Here is a 17,460-nt window from a genome sequence, read left to right as displayed (position 1 = left end):
AAATATCAAGTAGTTGATGCATTTGGAAGTTAGAAGAAAGGCAAAGTAGTGCTCTCTAGTAGCTATTATAATGGAAGTCTCTACCATGAAACTGAATTTTGAGCCTAAGGAAATTATGGATAATTATACATTTGTGCCCCAGAGTCATTCTCCTTAAATGCAAATAAAGTGCAGCTCCTGGGTTTCTATCATCTTCTACCCAGTAGTAGTTATTAGCAGCTGAAGTAAAAGAGCAATCACAATTTTAAAGTTGGAAAGATCCTTTCAAATTATCTACTCTGAAGAGTTGGTAAAGGAACCCCAAACAGTACCACACCAGAAACAGCTGGAGGGATGGGGACTTAGTTACACCTGGAGGAGCTTAAATCAAGGGAGGAAACAAGATGGCCCATTCTCATGTTTGAATGACCTTCATGAAGAAAAGGCATTAAGTTGGTTTGAAGGCTGGGGAGTGGGGGTGCAAGTTGTTAAGCCAAAGCCAGTGAATGCAATATTCAAGAAGTTAGTTCTGAGCTCAGTAGGAGGGAACTTGCTAATATTTGGGCTGCCTAAAGATAATACAGGTTGACTGATAGGATAACGAAGTCACTTGTTACTGAAGGTATTTTGTCCTAAGAACCGCTTGGGATATATTTGGACAGTAGTGCTTAACCAACTTGAATGTCCACTGGTATCACGTGAACATCTTGTTAAACTGTAGATGATGACTCAGTAGGTCTGGGGTGGGGCCTGAGAATCCGCATCTGAAGCAACCTGCCAGGTGAGGCAAAGGGTCAAGACCGTGGGTCTTGAGTGTCAAGGATATAACTTGATTACACGCATTAGAATGTTATTTAAACCTGTGTCCCCCAAAGCACACAGAGTCTTCTAACCATATGACTTCAAAAGTATTCTCCAGTCTTGATCTGGGGGCAGATGACTATAAATAAATAGGTTAAGTGGTAATTAGCAGGACTTTGTGAGTCCACACATCCAAAATTTTACAAAGTTTGTATCTTGGTATCTTGCAGTGACTGTCGCAATCATACTTTTGAGAGCAACTAATTTTGCACAATTCTAAAGAAGAGATGTTTTACTTCCATTTAAAAAAAGTAAGGGGTGCCTGGGTGGCTCATTCGGTTAAGTGTCTGACTCTTGACTTCAGCTCAGGTCGTGCATGATCTCACAGTTCATGAGATCAAGTCCCAAGTCGGGCCCCGCACTGACAGCACAGAGCCTTGTTGGGATTCTCCCTCTCCCTCAAATAAAACAAACAAACGAATGATGCTCACGCCCCAAGTTTGGCAAATACTTGAAACCGAGTAACTGTGTTGTGACTGATGAATGACTGACTGAACAGACACTCAGCATTCAAAAATGCAGTTACTTATTATTTCTACTTACGATTCTACAGTTAACAGAGAAATAGAATGGAGAAAACATGGCTACAAATTTTTCCCAGTGACCTGTTATAAAATTGTGTGTCTCCAAAGGTGGGGAGGAGGTAAGTCTCCCAAGGCTACAATTTGTGGTCTTCTTTTTCAATGTAGGGCTTTATATTATTTACCTGGCCCTGAATTTCACCTCTCTGCTATCCATCAGAGTCATAAAAATTCCTTCAGTGTTTTGCAAGTCCTCATTTCTAGCTCTGCTCCCTTACTTATCTAATAAAACTGGACCTGAATCAGTTCAAAATCCTATGTGATGTCTTTCCTGGAGAAATATGCTAATATCTCAACACACAGACTTTCCTCAAACTTTAAAGCGTTCTCACATTTCTCTCCCATAGTAAATAAACCAAGAACTGAGAGGAAACCCATTTCCTGCCCTTCTTCTGACTCTGAAAGTCCCCCTTCCAAAGGGTTTGCTGTTTTAGTTTGCTTAAACATTGTTTCTGATTTATGAAAATCAGATTTATGAAATCTGATTTATGAAAGCCCTTTTTTTCCAAACTGCTTATTTACTTTTCAGTTAATTCTGAATGAACTTAGCTTATTCTGTCCTTTGGGAAGTATCATCTGTTTGTTCATTCCTCCTTTGCTATTTTTAAAAGAAAAAAAGTGAATTAGCTTGAGGGTAAGCAATCAAATGAACATATATAAAATCGAAATTTAAGTGTTGGACATTCTTCTGTTCTCCACAGCACATAAAAATCTGTGCTTATATTATTATCCATCAGAGGATTCTCTAAAGCCAAGTTACAAACACGATGCAAATCTTAATTTGGGGTACTTTATAATATTATTACAAATAAACCAATGCATGTGATTTTTTTATGTAAGTAATTTTTTTTTTATGAAATCATATAATCCTAGATTTACTTCCTAATACCAGTAGGTTTAATCCTTTTGGCAAAGTGAGTCAAATTTATTTCCTGATAAAATTAACTCTGAAAGTTTCTACCTTCTACAATACGTGTTGAAGTGATCAATAAAAAATTTCTCAATGCCTATTCTATACCAGACATTGTTCAAGGAACTAAAGATAAAGTAGTGAAGGGGGAAAAAAAAGAAGTTTACAATCCAGGAGAGAGGCAGGTATTAGCAAGAAGTTCACAGCTAATTATTAAGTTACAATACTGGTATGGCTAAAAACTGACCCAGCTAGGGAAAGACAGGGAGCTTCTTAGAAGAATTTGGGGGAAATTCTCAGAGAACTCCACTCAAGAGTTAACCAGATGAAATAGGGTGAAAATGAAAAACATTCCGGGCGGAGGAAACAGCATTTGCAAAGATTCTGAGGTGAGAAGGAAAGCTTCACACGGAAGAACTGAAGCCGCCGATGGGAGTAATGATGAAAACAGTTAATAGCTAGTCTTGGCGGTGTGCCTACCCGCCCGCAGGAACTCACAGATCACACACAGCACTGGCATGGGCGCCGTTACTCTAACTCTGCACATAAGGACACAGAAAGGCTTAGAGAAGTCAACTTGTCCAACATCTCAAAGCAGGAAGGTGGCGAGCCAGAGTTTGGTCTAGGTTCTCTGCTGCCTGGGTCCTTATTCTGTACCTGAGAGCCATCAGAGCTCCCCAGGAGCAGGTCAACGTGGAACTTTCCTCCTGTTCATGCATGTGCATGCGGGTTCCACTTTTTATTCACATGCACGCACACACATTCATAAACATTATATAGGATGTGACCTTGTTTTAAGTAATGCTTAACATTTACACGACAATTATATAATATTCTGAAATTTGCATTTGTCACTCTACTTTGAGGTCCATCCATATCGATGTGATGCAGAAAGGTCTAGTTCATTCTTTTTAAGTTCTGTAGAATATTCTATCAACCAAATGCATCACCAAGTTATCAATTCCCTAGTAGCGGACATTTAGGTTGCTCTCAGAGAATTGCCTATATAAATGTTATTTTGGAGCCAAAGCTCTTTTGTTTTTCAATCTAGATAATAGATAGTTCAATAAAATAATAATAATCTAGATAATTCAATAAAATAGTTTACTGAGACAGTGAATCTTACAAATGGCTAGAAATACTTTAAAATTGAAATTTCCCTTTTAAATGGGGTTTTCTCTAAAAACATAAATCTTTGAGAATTCAAGTCAGGTAAAAATAACTAAATAATTAAAATACTATGGCTCTCTCAAAAGGGGAAGTTAATAGTATTTTAAATGAGAAAATAAATTTCCAGTTAAGTTGAACCTATACTAATCCTGTTGCAAACAGAACATACTGAAGAGAAAGTAGATGCAGAAGACAGTCTGTATCTTACAACCACTTTCGCCTCCTGGCCACACCACCCTAGACAGAAAAATCAGAGTGTTTGAGCAAGCAGATAAACAAAACAAATATTTCTCTGGAATGCCTTGTTCTGTGCTCTGGCCAGAAAATAATCCAAGGCACAACCACACAGAAAGATAAACAATTTTTTCTTTAGAATCAAGGGATTGGCAAGTGCCTCCCATGTGTCAGAGTTAATGTTTGATAAAACAGACAATTAAGCAAAGCAATAAAATGATCGTGAAGTTGTCAGACCTATAAACAGTGTGACCCAAAACAATTATCTATTTACATTAATGGAACTTTTTGCTCAAGGACACTGTAACAAGTTTTATTTTGAAGTGTAAACTGAGGTCAAGTTCACAAATACGTGAAGACCCATCTATTGGTTTCCTACACCTTTAGTATCATTTTCTATACAGAAGAATTCTGAGAAAACCTCAAAAGGCAAATGTTTCAAAATACGGATAACTTCACTATTGGCTGCATTCTTCACACTGTAAGATGACCTAGTCCAGAAAAGGCAAAACGGAATTTGAAGAAGGGCATTTCTCTTCAGAGGGAAAGGGAAGAGCAGTCTCCTAGCTGATTTCCAAAGAAGTGTACACGGTCCCCAAGTCAGTAAATAGAAAAAAAAAAAAAAATCTAGGTTTCCAATGAAAGAAGTAACTCTGTCATACTGAGGCCACAATGGAGTCAGACCGTGTGGCCCCATTTTCACACAACTAGCCAAATGTTTCAGCATGTTCCACAGACAAGCCACGGAGATTTCACTTCTAGATCCCGGACTCTAGCCCAAGAAATCCTTCTGGGCTTAGGGAAATCCTTCCAGGCTACAGGATGCAGCCGTGAACCCAACTGAAATTTATCCTACCAGTAGTTCAAGAAAATCACTGTTCAAGATGGAGCAGTTTCATCATTCATTAATCCATCTGTCCGTCCATCCATCTGACACAGATATTTATTACTCATTTATCCCATGGCACAAGGTCTCAGAGCATAAGGAGTATCTGAACCAAGACAGCGAATCCATATAATCACACATTTAAACATAGACAATTAAACATACCAAACATAACCTTCTGCCTCATTCTAACCTCTTAACTACAGATTCGAGGTGCACATTTTATTATTTTTATTGCATAATATGCATACTGTACTGAATACATGATTCGCCTAAAACCACATTTTTTTTTTTGCATTCCCCCTCAGAGGGCAGAACAGAAATAGAGATAGATAGATAGATAGATAGATAGATAGTAAAAACAGCAGGAACTAGCAGTTGAAAGAGACTGAGAATGAGAATAAGGAATGACAAATAGGCCAGAAACCAAAAGTAGCATCACTTAAACTTTTGAAACTTCCCCGTGTCTGTGATTTTTAAAAATGTCCTGAAGATTTCCCCATAGTTAGTAGCAGTAAGTAATGGCTTCTGGACAGAAAGTAAGGGGCACATGCTATGGACATACGACATTAAGGGACAGAGTCTGTGCTAAGAGCATATAAGTCAAAAGCCACCAGAGAAACCCTAGGTCCCAAAGCAAGGACACAAAAGAGCCCAGAGCACAGGAAGTGGCCTGAGTCTGTGGCGTCTCCCTGGGGATTTCACAACAGTACAATCCTTGTGGTTCCCCACACCAGACACTCAGCCCAGAATAAAAAACAGATAAGTTGTAAGGCGGACTAAAACTAATCCTTTGCTAAAGAAAGTGCTCTGTTATCTAATATGTTCTGCATAGTTCCTGATTACTTACTAAAGTCTAATTGTTGGGCTGCTTTTCGATCTGAGGGCTTATTTTCTCAGATGAGAATTGGTCTTTGATATGCCTCTGTACAGCAAAATGAAACCTTTATTTTCAGCATGCCATACTAAAATAGAGTATGGCATTTAAAGAATAATGTTTGATTTGTTTTTTTTCCCATCAAAGATGATTTGGACCAGAGGAACTGGAGAAACCAGATGGGAGGATGTGGCCCCAGTCTGGATGCAGGAGGACAGGTAGGACCCCTCAGCAGAGACCCAAAAGGCTGATACGCAAGGCTTTCGTCTGAGGCATGTCAGGATACCAAACTGGCTCGGTCTGAAAACACTAGCGAAGAAATCAGGAAAAAGCCATATAACAGTAACAAAACCTCTGTCTTCCTACAGGGCACATCACAGGTGTGGAGCAACCAGGAGCGAGACAGAGCATCCTGGAAGCCCATCCAGACAGGAGCAGCTTGGACAGGGTGTAGCCAGGGCAATGGCCAGGTGCACCCTTGGTGGGGATGCAAAGAGGAGGGGTCAGGGCACCAGGCCCACCGCAAACCCTCTGTATTTGTTTCCCAGAGCTGCAAGAACAAAGTTCCACCGACAGGGTGGCTTCCAACAAGAGAGGTTTATTGTCTCATAGTTGTGGAGGCTAGAAGACCAAGATCAAGGTGTAGGGCCATGCTCCCTCTGAAAGCTGAAGGGAAGAATCCTTCCTTGCTTCTTTCTAGCTTCCTGAGGATTGCTCACACTCCTTGGCGTTCCTTGGCTTATATATGCATTGCTCGAATACAACATCTTCACATGGTATTATCCCTGTGTCTCTGTCCTCACAAGGATGCTTCTTATAAGGACGGAAGTCCTACTGGACTAATAGCCCACCCTATCCCAGCATGACTTCATCTTAACTAACTGCATCTGAAATGACCCTATTTCCAAATGAGGTCACAACCTGAGGTACTGGATAGGAGGGATAGGAGGACTTCAACTTGTCTTTTTTGAGGGACACAATTCAACCCATAACATTCTTCTTGAAATGCCCAGGCCACGCCCTCAGCCAGAAGGACTAAATGCTCTAGAGCCATTTAGAATACCTGATGTTAATTCACGTTAAAGAGAAACAGGAAAAAAAAAAATTACTCTATGGTGGTAAAAGTCAGAATAGTGGTTACATGTAAGGAGGGAAACAGTGACAGAAGGGGAGTCCATGGTGCACTCGTGAGGGCGAACAATGTTCCAGTTCTCCATCTTGAGGCAGGTTACAAGGTGTGCTCACTGGGAAGAAATGTAGCAAACTGCACGTACATGGTTGTGTACTCCTCTGTATGTCTGATACATTTCCACTAAAACTTTACCTTTTTTTAACGTTTACTTACTTACTTATTTATTTATTTATTCATTTATTTATGAGAGAGAAAGAGTGTGTGTGCTCAAGCACAAGCAGGGCAGGAGCAGAGAGAGGGGGACAGAGAGAATTCCAAGCAGGTTCTGGTACTATCAGCGTGAAGGCCGATGCAGGGCTCAAACGCACGAACCATGAGATCATGACCTGAGCTGAAACCAAGAGTCGAGGCTTAACCGACTGAGCCACCCAGGCGCCCCTCCATGAAAACTTCACTTTAAGAAAACATTAGAAAGGGGCGCCTGGGTGGTTCAGTCAGTGAAGCATCCAACTTCACAGCTCAGAGCCTGGAGCCTGCTTCCGATTCTGTGTCTCCCTCTCTCACTGCCCCTCCCCTGTGCATGCTCTGTCTCTGCCTCAAAAATAAATAAACATTAAGAATTTTTTTTTAATTAAACAAAAAAACATCAGAGAAGTTGGAGCTGTCCAAGAAACAGAGATCTTAGCAACCTAAGTACGACCTCAGAGAGGGACACTGTCTTGAGAAAAGCCAAAGCCAAGAGTTAGCCACTCACATCTGCTATTCAGACACTCAACTGGCCAGTTTACCTGAGCTGTTTACCTCTTAGGAGCTGGTGTGTAACCGGAAATGCTAAGGTAATTTACTTATAATGAGAAAAATGTGAAGGCCAAGGAATATGTATGTTTGAACTGGCAGATTGGCAACCTCCATAGGCAAGTCCATGGATGATAATTAAAAAGCTGTTTGATAAGCAGGGACACATTATAAGTAATAAGGGTACTCCCTCCCCTCTACAGTGTTGGAAACATGCTAGGACACTTTTTGCTTTGCTCTCTGTTTTCCTACCCTCCTTGCAGACCTCTCCCACACATTCCATTTTCAGGCTAAGTATAGTTCAAGTGTTTTTTTTCTTTCACATCTGATTCCTCTCTGGGAATTTTAAACACTTGTGGTTAGAGTGTTCTGGGTCCTGTCGCTTAATCTCCAGGCAAGAGAAATTAACACCGAAGGACTGGATTAAAATACTGGACACCACACAGACTTAGTAGAAAACATATTTTTGGAGTAAAAACAGAAGATTTTCTAGGATTAAATATAATTCAGATGGTGAACATTAGACGTTGCATAAGCTCCGAATAACATACTGATATATTCAAATCTGGATGATTCCTAAGAAAGGAGAGTGAAGACAAAACGTAATTGCAATGCAAACAAAGAAATGAAGAGCAAGATTGATCAAAATTTTACATACAAATTATCAAGCATGTAATTATAGAAAATAAAGCTAGGAAGAGAAAGAAGCACTTGGCCTTCTATTGTGTAAAATGTATTAAGGGGGCACTGAACATTTCAAGGCTATGAATTTGTAGTGACCCTCTTGACTATTCTCCCAGGATGTCTCCGCCCCATTGAAACCCACCCCTATTCTCAAATTTCAATTACAATCCCACACTTCAGAAGTCTCAAAAGATATTTAATAGCTCTATGTTTTAAATAGTTGGGTTATTAAAAATGAGAGCTCCAACATCAATTATACATTACCATTACTAATGTCTTCATCATTTTCTCATGAAAGCAGCAAATGGGAAAGATGTATTCCATGCCAAATGCTAACAAGCCTAATTTAGAAGCAATGTGAAGAATTGGGTTGTTATAAATTGTCCATATAGAGCTACATCCCCAAAGGCATAACCTCATGGGGAGATGTAAACATCATAAGCCATAGGCCTCTCAGTCTGATTGAGCTGATCCTGCATTCTCTCCTGTGGCATCTCCTCAAATGCTTGATTTTGAACATTATGGGCTAAGAACACTAAATTCCGCACAGTTCTTAACCATTCTCAACACTGTTTTACGCCTCAGTGCCTTTGATTTTGAACATTATGGGCTAAGAGCACTAAACTTTGCACAGTTCTTAACCATTCTCAACACTGTTTTACGCCTCAGCACCTTTGATCATTCCATTTGTGCTTTCTGGAATATTCTCTTCACCTTCCAACTTCCCCCCTCTCCAGAATAACTTCCAAGTTATGGAACCCTCTGTTGGTATTCTCTTCAAGGAGGACTTCACTTTCCACCTTCACTCTGCATTTGGATGAGAATAGAGGAGAGTCTAGGAAAGAAAGCATATGTAAAACTGTCTGAAGAATAAAGATAACTATAACTATCATAATTTTAAACCATTTTAAAAAAAGCTAAAAGATGTTAAGATTTTTAATGTGCATCTGAATAGAGCAGTTTTTACTTCATAACCCTAGTTTATTGTGAAAGACTCCTAGTGCCATTCAACCAATAGATTTTCATCCCAACTCTACCCAAAACCCATACGGGTGAATGTGCACACACACATATATACTTCATCCCTTCGTGTGCCCTTGGGTCCCTACAGAATAAATAGCACAGCACCTGGCACATCCTAGGTGCCCAAACATTTGTTCCTGTTCACTGAAGAATAAAGAAATGCAACAACATGAGTATACTAATAAAGTCCAAAGTGAAGCCAGGTGCTAAGATGAAACAGACTGAAGGGAAAATTAGAGCTCCATGAAATCAACCAGAAAGACTCTCTGGAGAAAGTTAATTTGTAACTATCCAAGGAAGAATAGAGTTATAATCATAGCTATGGTAATAGTTGTAGCAATAATAATGGCAAGTAATACAGATTAAATGATATTTGGCAGAACCTATGCTGAACTATTTATATGTGTTTTCTTTTATTGCAATAACTGTGACATGGCCATTATGTCGAGTTTATAGATAAGGAAAGTGATGCTCAAGGTAATAGGCAACTTATGCAGAGTCATGTAGTTAAAAGCCGTAAGGGTAGGGGCGCCTGGGTGGCTCAGTCGGTTAAGCGTCCGACTTCGGCTCAGGTCATGATCTCGCGGTCCGTGGGTTCGAGCCCCGCGTCAGGCTCTGTGCTGACAGCTCAGAGCCTGGAGCCTGTTGCAGATTCTGTGTCTCCCTCTTTCTCTGACCCTCCCCTGTTCATGCTCTCTCTCTCTCTCTGTCTCAAAAATAAATAAACGTTAAAAAAAAAAAATTAAAAGCCGTAAGGGTAGAAAATGAACACAGATTACCATCTGGTTTGGAATGGGCAGTGTGGAGTGAAAGGAGAAAAGCATTAAGTATCAACAAAACATCCTGAGCTAAAGCACCGGAAGCCTGCAGTAACACAGGTTCAAATGGGAGAGTAAAAGGAAAGGTAGCAACATGAGATGACAGAAAACTTCAAAGACCAGTTGGAGAAACTCTCTGGATTTTTGAGCAGAAAAAAATTTCTGTAATGAAAACCAGGCTTAAAGAATGTTCTATAAAAGGTACATGGGCAGGAATAATGGTGGTCATAGGTAGAGAGCTCAGGTAGAAGATTTTGTATAAGAATATGATTATATCATTTTATGGCCCTCTAAATTTTCTTAATGTTTGTTTATTTTTGAGAGAGACAGAGACAGAGCATAAGAGGGGAGGGGCAGAGAGAGATGGAGACACAGAATCTGAAGCACGTTCCAGGCTCTGAGCTGTCAGCACAGAACCCAATGCAGAGCTCAAACTCTGGAATGGTGAGATCATGACCTGAGCCGAAGGCAGTCGGACGCTTAAGCGACTGAGCCACCCAGGTACCTCTTATTTCATGGCTTTCTAGACAAGTCAGTTGAGGAGGAAGAAGGAGCAGTTGGGGGAAGGGGGATGGCTTGGCGTGCACTCGGCACTTCAGAAACATTATTGTGTGTTTAACAGCTGCTTTTGGAAGGCCTAAGCCCAGCAGAAAAGCTGTTTGGTTTTCACACGCCAAAGATGTACTTAAGTGTAGAGGGCTGCTGTATTTGCTGAGCTAAGTCCTCCAGTTTTCGATTCATTGGCAGTAAATGCTATGAAAAGGACTTCCAGAGCTATTTTGGGTTGCATGAGACTCGTTCAGGAGATATCTGTAATGCCTGTGTCCTGCTTGTGAAAAGATGGAAGAAACTGCCAACAGGATCAAAAAAAAAAAAAAAAAAAAACCAAAAAACCCTGGAATCATGTGGTAGACGCAAGGGCAGGACCCAGTCTGAAGACTACATTGAAACCAAAGAAAGTGAAAACTCTATCTGGCAACAGGATAAAAAGCAACCAGATCAATAAACTACACAAGGAATTTAAATGTCACAGTTCTGATGTTCACAGGCACCTCAAGTGCCTCCCCTGCTCAGTCTCCTTGTTATAGTAACCAGTCAGATGATGGCTCAGACACAGAGATGGCCTCTGGCTCTAACAGAATGCCAGATTTTTCCTTCTCAGATCTCACACACTGGAAGAGCCAGAAAATATGTTGTGGGATTATCTTTAAAGGCCGTTTTGGGGAAGTCCTCATTGACACACATCTATTGAACCCTTGTTGCTTACTAAAAGAAACAAAGAGGGGCACCTGGGTGGTTCAGCCAGTTATGCTTGCTTTTGGCTCAGGTCATGATCTCACCCATTTGTGAGTTCAAGCCCCACATCAGGCTCTGTGCTGACAGTTCGGAGCCTGCTTGGGATTCTTTCTCCTCCCTCTGCCCCTCCCCTGTTCATTCTTTCTGTCTCTCTCTCAAAATAAATAAACTTTTTTAAAAAATTTAAAAAAAAAGAAATGTACATAATATTTAAGATGCTGAGTATTTCATAGGAAAGCTGAATGCTGCTGTAAAGTACTCTTTAAGTTTTTTTTTTTTTTTTTCTAATCCCCTTTTAATGAACGAAACTAGGGGAATTTTAGGGGACAGAGATGGGATTTTTGTGTGAAAAAAGTATGTAGTTTTACTCTTTCTGCATTGAGAAGCAGTAGTTGGGGCATTTTTTGAGATGGTTGGCTACACTTGTTCTACTTCATGATAATAAATTTGTCATAACTCAATTTAAAAAAAAGGATATAATTATACCATTTCACGGTTAAAGTGGAAGACCCCTACCAAATCTGTAAAAACATTTTTAAATTTTTTTCTTTTTTTTTTTTTTTTTTTGATGTTTTATTTATTTTGAGAGAGACAGAGAGAGTGTGCCAGCTGGGGAGGGACAGAGAGAGAGGGAGAGAGAGAAGCCCAAGCAGGCCCTGGGCCATCAGTGAAGCAGAGCAGACACAGGGCTCAATCTCACAAACTGTGAGATCATGACCTGAGCTGAAATCAAGAGTCACAAGCTTAACTGACTGAGCCACCCAGGCACCCCAAACACATTTTTTTAATTGGTAGCCTAGATTTGTCCTCCAAAAAAGTTAGTGCCTGGAAAGCATAACCAGGTACTTCATGACCAGAAAGCATTCTTCTCTCTTAATGTCCTGCTTATCAAAATATCCAATTATATTGAATTTATCTGCAGCATAGCTGGAATCAAACAAGAATAATTAGCTAACTTATTTTGACATTTATCTAAAACATTGGCTCCAAATACCAAAAGTAATTTGAAAGAAGTGTCGTTTATCTCACAGATTATTTATATTTTCAACAGAAAGTTCTCTTAAATTTCACAGTATATCAATTAAATAAAGTTATAAATTAATTTAATTTCTGTTGCTAAAAAGCAGTTGAACACCCTCTTATGCCCTAGTTGAATGCCTTGATTATCATCTCATTACTCTTATCTAAATGCAACTGGTCTATTTTCAACTGGTAAGTGCAGCTACAAATTATCCATAAAGAAGTCAGGGAATTTTTTTTTTTAAATCTCTACCTTCTTTGGCCCTATGTTAAACATAGAAAGTGTACACATTCCCTTATCTTTGCCTCCTCCAACTCTAGGAATCTTACATACAAAAGGGTTGTACAAGATTTTAATAAAAGCATCTATTTTGTTTCATATATTATATGTTTATGGTATTTATTAATTTATCTTTTATTTTATTATTTTTTAAATGTTTATTTTTGAGAGAGAGCGAGCGAGCATGGGGGAGGGGCAGAGAGAGAAAGAGAGAGAGAGAGACTCTCAAGCAGGCTCTGCACTATCAGCACAGAGCCCGATGTGGTTCTCGAACTCGAGAACTGTGAGATCAAGACCTGAACCAAAACCAAGAGTCTGATGCTTACCTGACTGAGCAACCCAGGCACCCCTAGTTCATCTTTAAAAAATTTTATTTTTAACAAAAGCGGCACCTTCTGTGGTGCCAGCCTAAATATTTGTGATAGAATATTTCCTATGAAAAAATTCCACCAACTGTCAGAAACAAAGGACTGATAACCTCTCTGAGGACTGAAATCTGATGGGGTCAGGGGAAAGCACTCCTTAGAAAGAGCTAAAAAACAAGAAGGCTGTGTTTATATAGCATCATGTGTTTGTGGGCCAGAAAAAAAAATCTAAAAGGCAGAGCCTCTAAATATTTAGAATTTTTATTTTTATTATTTATTTTTTTAATGTTTTTATATTTATTTTGAGAGAGAGAGAGAGAGAGAGCATGAGTCGGGGAGAGGGGCAGAGGGGCAGAGACAGAGAAAGAGAATGCCAAGCAGACTCCATGCTGTCAGTGCAAAGCCCAACACCAGGCTCGATCTCATGAACTGTGAGATCATAACCTGAGCCAAAATCAGATACTCAACTGACTGAACCACCAGGCACCCCTAAATATTTAGAATTTTTAAAATATGAATATAGAGTATCTCTATTAACCAAGAGGATGCCCTCTGAAGACATTATTCTTTGTGAGAAACTTTGTCACTATGAGCCTCAGCAGGAACCCCCAGTCAGCCCCTCTCTTGCACCCCATCTCTCAGTTCTCACCAGCCAGGCTCTTGTTCCCATTCCTCCTAGCTCTGGCAATCCTGACAAGGAGAACTTTTCATCCCCCAGAGCATTTGTTCATGTCTCATACTACGCTAAATGATAGCTAATAGGAATCTAAGGAAGATATAATAAGTGTTGGAACTTCAGCAATGAGTGCATATCTCTACCTACTAAAGTGCCTAAAACCGTGGATATAAAAATGTACTATTATAGAGGGAAATAGCTTTGTTATTCACATCTTTGGCACACACATTTACTTCCCCAGTAGTATGACCACAAACCAAACTCAACTCAAATCAACATAATTATGAATTATGAAACTGTACTGAAGACTTACTGGAGCACCTGGCTGGCTCAGTTGGTTGAACATGGGACTCTTCCTCTTGGGGTCATGAGTTCAAGCCCCACGTTTGGCCTAGAAAGTTTACTGTACATGAAACAAATTGGAAAATATCCTTCTGATGACATTTACATACTGGTCTCTTTCTTGTCAACACAAGTACACTAAAATATTTTCAAAGAGTTTTCAAACTTTTCAAAGCCAAAAGAGTTTTAATTAATATCTGCAAATCCACAGCGATGAATTCATCTTTCACCTGTCTTCTCCAATGGGTAAAGTTTTCGAAATAACAAGTTGATAATAGTTACAAAGATGAATCCTAATAGTCATAAAGATGTTACAACTGAGCTAATACATTAACACTGTGGGTTAATCCATGGACACTGATTGAGTCACTTGGCAAATGTTTGTTCTATCCGTAATGTTCTGGACACTGCACCAGGTACAGAGGACACAGGGGTGAACAAGACAAGATGTAATCACTGCCCTCTCAAACAGAAAGGTATTCCAGATTTTATGTTATCAACCAGATTTAAAAAAACAAAAAAACAGACACAAAAAGCTAAAAGTGAGTTGTTCAAGTGATGTACATTAGTGACATTAAGTATGTGAGTTAATAAACAAATCGGGCATCTAGGTAAAGAATCTTAAAAACAATTTTCTCTCTAGGGAGTGTACCAAGCTTCCCCAGAGGGTAACATACTGGTAATGAGGAGCTATCCTAGAGTCAAAGCATAATCGATAAAATGCTGGAACCTTCTGTTCATTTCTTATAAACCAATGCTACTGAGAGACATCAGCTTGGACATAAACCTTCATGATTTAACTACTACTCTGAGATCATCTACAGAGACCAATAGAAATGAAATCTCTCACACATTAGTACATTCCCATGACAAATACTACAAGAATCATGCACATTTCCACTGAAACTATACTCTAAAGAGAGAACGTAAACCTCCTATAACAGACTGTGTAGATGTCAGTCTGGGAGAGAAGGAGCAGATATTCAGGAAAAGACAAGGGTTTCTGGGTTACTTAAATTTTTGTCTCTTGTGACAATCATTGTCTTACATAAGATATCAATTGCAATTCATTTGCTTAATTAAGTTAATTTTCAGTATCTAGTTTCAGACATCACCAGCCAACCCAGGGACGTCTTAGAGATAATTAGAGGTTCAGTCTGCAGAGAGGTTGAGAAATCAGAACTAGTGATGGACAGTCTTATGCATAAAGGTGAAACTAAGTGAGTGTATGGATTTATCTCAGAGTATAAAAGGAACGGGGTCCAGGGTCCTTTGAACCTTGATTCTCCGGGTGGATGCCTGTGCCCTGGCATGGGGCAAGGAAGGAGAAATCAGTGATGGCCAATTAAGAGAGGGAAGTAAAGCTGGCTGAGGGTGAATGTACATGTGCAAGTCTGTGTGTGTGTGTGTGTGAGGGAGAGGGAGTAAGAGACACAAACAGGAAAGGCCATGCCCATTGGGTGAAGACTGACTTAATCTCTAATTAAAAATCTCTGGTGGCATCCCATTCTAATTAAAACACAATTCAAGTTCCTTTCCAAGACTTGAAGGCTTCACATAAACTGCCTCCCACCTTCCCGATTGCATCTCTCCCAAACTCCTTCTTTTTACTCCTCTGCTTCTACAAGTTCTCCAAACACCCCAAATCCATTCATGCCTCAGGGCCTTTGCAGATGCTGTTCCCTCTTCCTAGAATGCTTTTCCTTCTGCTCTTCACTTGATGGCTGCTTCTCATCATTCAGGTCTCAGTTCAAAAACTACTTCCTCAGAGAAGCTCCAATTGCTCTAAAGAAGCTTTCTCTCTAGCAAACCCTGAGGTGCACTGGCTTGTATCTGAAACATGTTTTTTCACTTATTTGTACCTTGTTTATTGACTCCATTTCCCACAGAAACATAAGGTCTCTAAGAGCAAGGGCTCTATCTTGTTCAACACTGGGTGCCCTACCCCCACCACCAGCACCTAGAGCATCTCCTATTATGTAGTGGATACTCTGTAAATATTAGTTAAATCTCAAGTCCCACCTTATGGATGACTGTGCAGAAGGTCACCCAAGATCCACTGCAAAACCACTCTCTGCTCCCTTGTCACCTCGACCTTCTACCACAGTGACCATAACCCACAACCAACCAATTCCGGACCTGCTTCCACAACCTGTGGAAGGTGGAGGTAACGCTGCTTCCCTTTCAAGAATCTCCAGCTTCCTTGCCTGTTCTCCTCTGGAGGCCCTATTCTCATCTCCTACAGATCTTTCCATTCCCAACCAGATAAAGGTAGCTCCAGATTTAAAGAATCCTTCAAAGACCAGCATCACACACTACTAGGCACACTGTGTCTTAGGTATAAGGGCAAAAAGAGAGAATGGGGAAGAAGAGCACCTTTTCACTTGGCTTTTCAGTGTTTATGATAAAAAAAAAACAAAAACAAAAACAAATTTCCTAAGGGTTGGGTGCTTTCCTTCCTCTCTCTCCCAAGAAAAGGAAAGCCCTTCCCTGGTCGATGCAGAAGGCTGTGACAGCAAATGGGAAGCTGGCCATTCCCCCCTGGATGACAAAAAGTCTCCATGAAAAAGAAATATGGACATGGGAAAGAGACCCATGTCCTACTGTTCCTTACTTTGTTTTATCCTCATAAACTCACCCCTAGAATCTCACCCCTTCTTAGCCTGGCTGTATGGCAGCCAAGTTCCTGACCAAGCCTAAGGCCCTACTGCTTGTTTGGTGCTGGCGAATCACCATCAGCAGAAAGAACTCCTGCTACCTCACCATGCTGAGGAAACAGTACTTCTGACATCCTAATACAGAACCAGAAATACAGTTTCCTCCTGACATGCCATAATATCCAATGCATCCATTGTCTGCCTTACATCAAGCTGACTCCCAATCAAATACATCTTTATTGAAGTATAATTAACATACAGTGTGGTAACAAGTTAATTTACTTTTAACCCTTAAAGGGTTCACCTGGAAATTCTGACACGTACTGTTATCCATTGTAGTCACGATAAATAGGAGAGGTTACTTTCAACTGTGAAAGTGGGGATGGATGTAGCCCTGGGAGGACTCCTTCCAGGAGAGAAGGCTGAGTAGGAACTTCAGTGAAAATATATTCAGAATGAAAAGAATTTTTGGAGCACAATCCATTAGAGATAACATATCCTCCTGAATTTGGCCAGACACAGCACACCAAAGTGACCCGTCAAAGATGCAGAGAAGACAGAAGATACCTAATTGAGGAAAGTCTGAAGCTCTCAGAAGGAAAGGCAGATAAAGTACTCAGACCACCTGTTCAAGAAGCCCAGCCTGGGGGTAATTAAGGAAGTATATTCAGAACAGGGGATATATAACTTGAGTGTGCAAGGCAAAGGTGAACAATATGTATAAAAAATGGAAGAATTTGTGAGGAATGTATACTATGGAGGCTTCCTGGGATGGCGTAAAGCAGAGGTTAAGCAGACCTCCGTGTGATCCATTCTAAATCCTTTAAGCTAGAGCAATCTTAGTTTTTTTTTAACTATAAAACGGGGCTAAATA

General features: G+C 40.1%; 1 pseudogene; it reads left to right on the top strand.

Moving 5' to 3' along the window:
* The first annotated feature begins 9,600 nt into the window (after positions 1-9,600).
* On the top strand, positions 9,601-11,261 carry LOC122229257 (annotated as a pseudogene).
* Positions 11,262-17,460: the final 6,199 nt, after the last annotated feature.

This window comes from Panthera leo, chromosome C2, assembly GCF_018350215.1.
Source record: "Panthera leo isolate Ple1 chromosome C2, P.leo_Ple1_pat1.1, whole genome shotgun sequence".
Classification (NCBI taxonomy): Eukaryota; Metazoa; Chordata; class Mammalia; order Carnivora; family Felidae; genus Panthera; species Panthera leo.
Note: the sequence above shows the minus strand (reverse complement) of the source record. Positions and strands in the feature narration are given on the sequence as shown.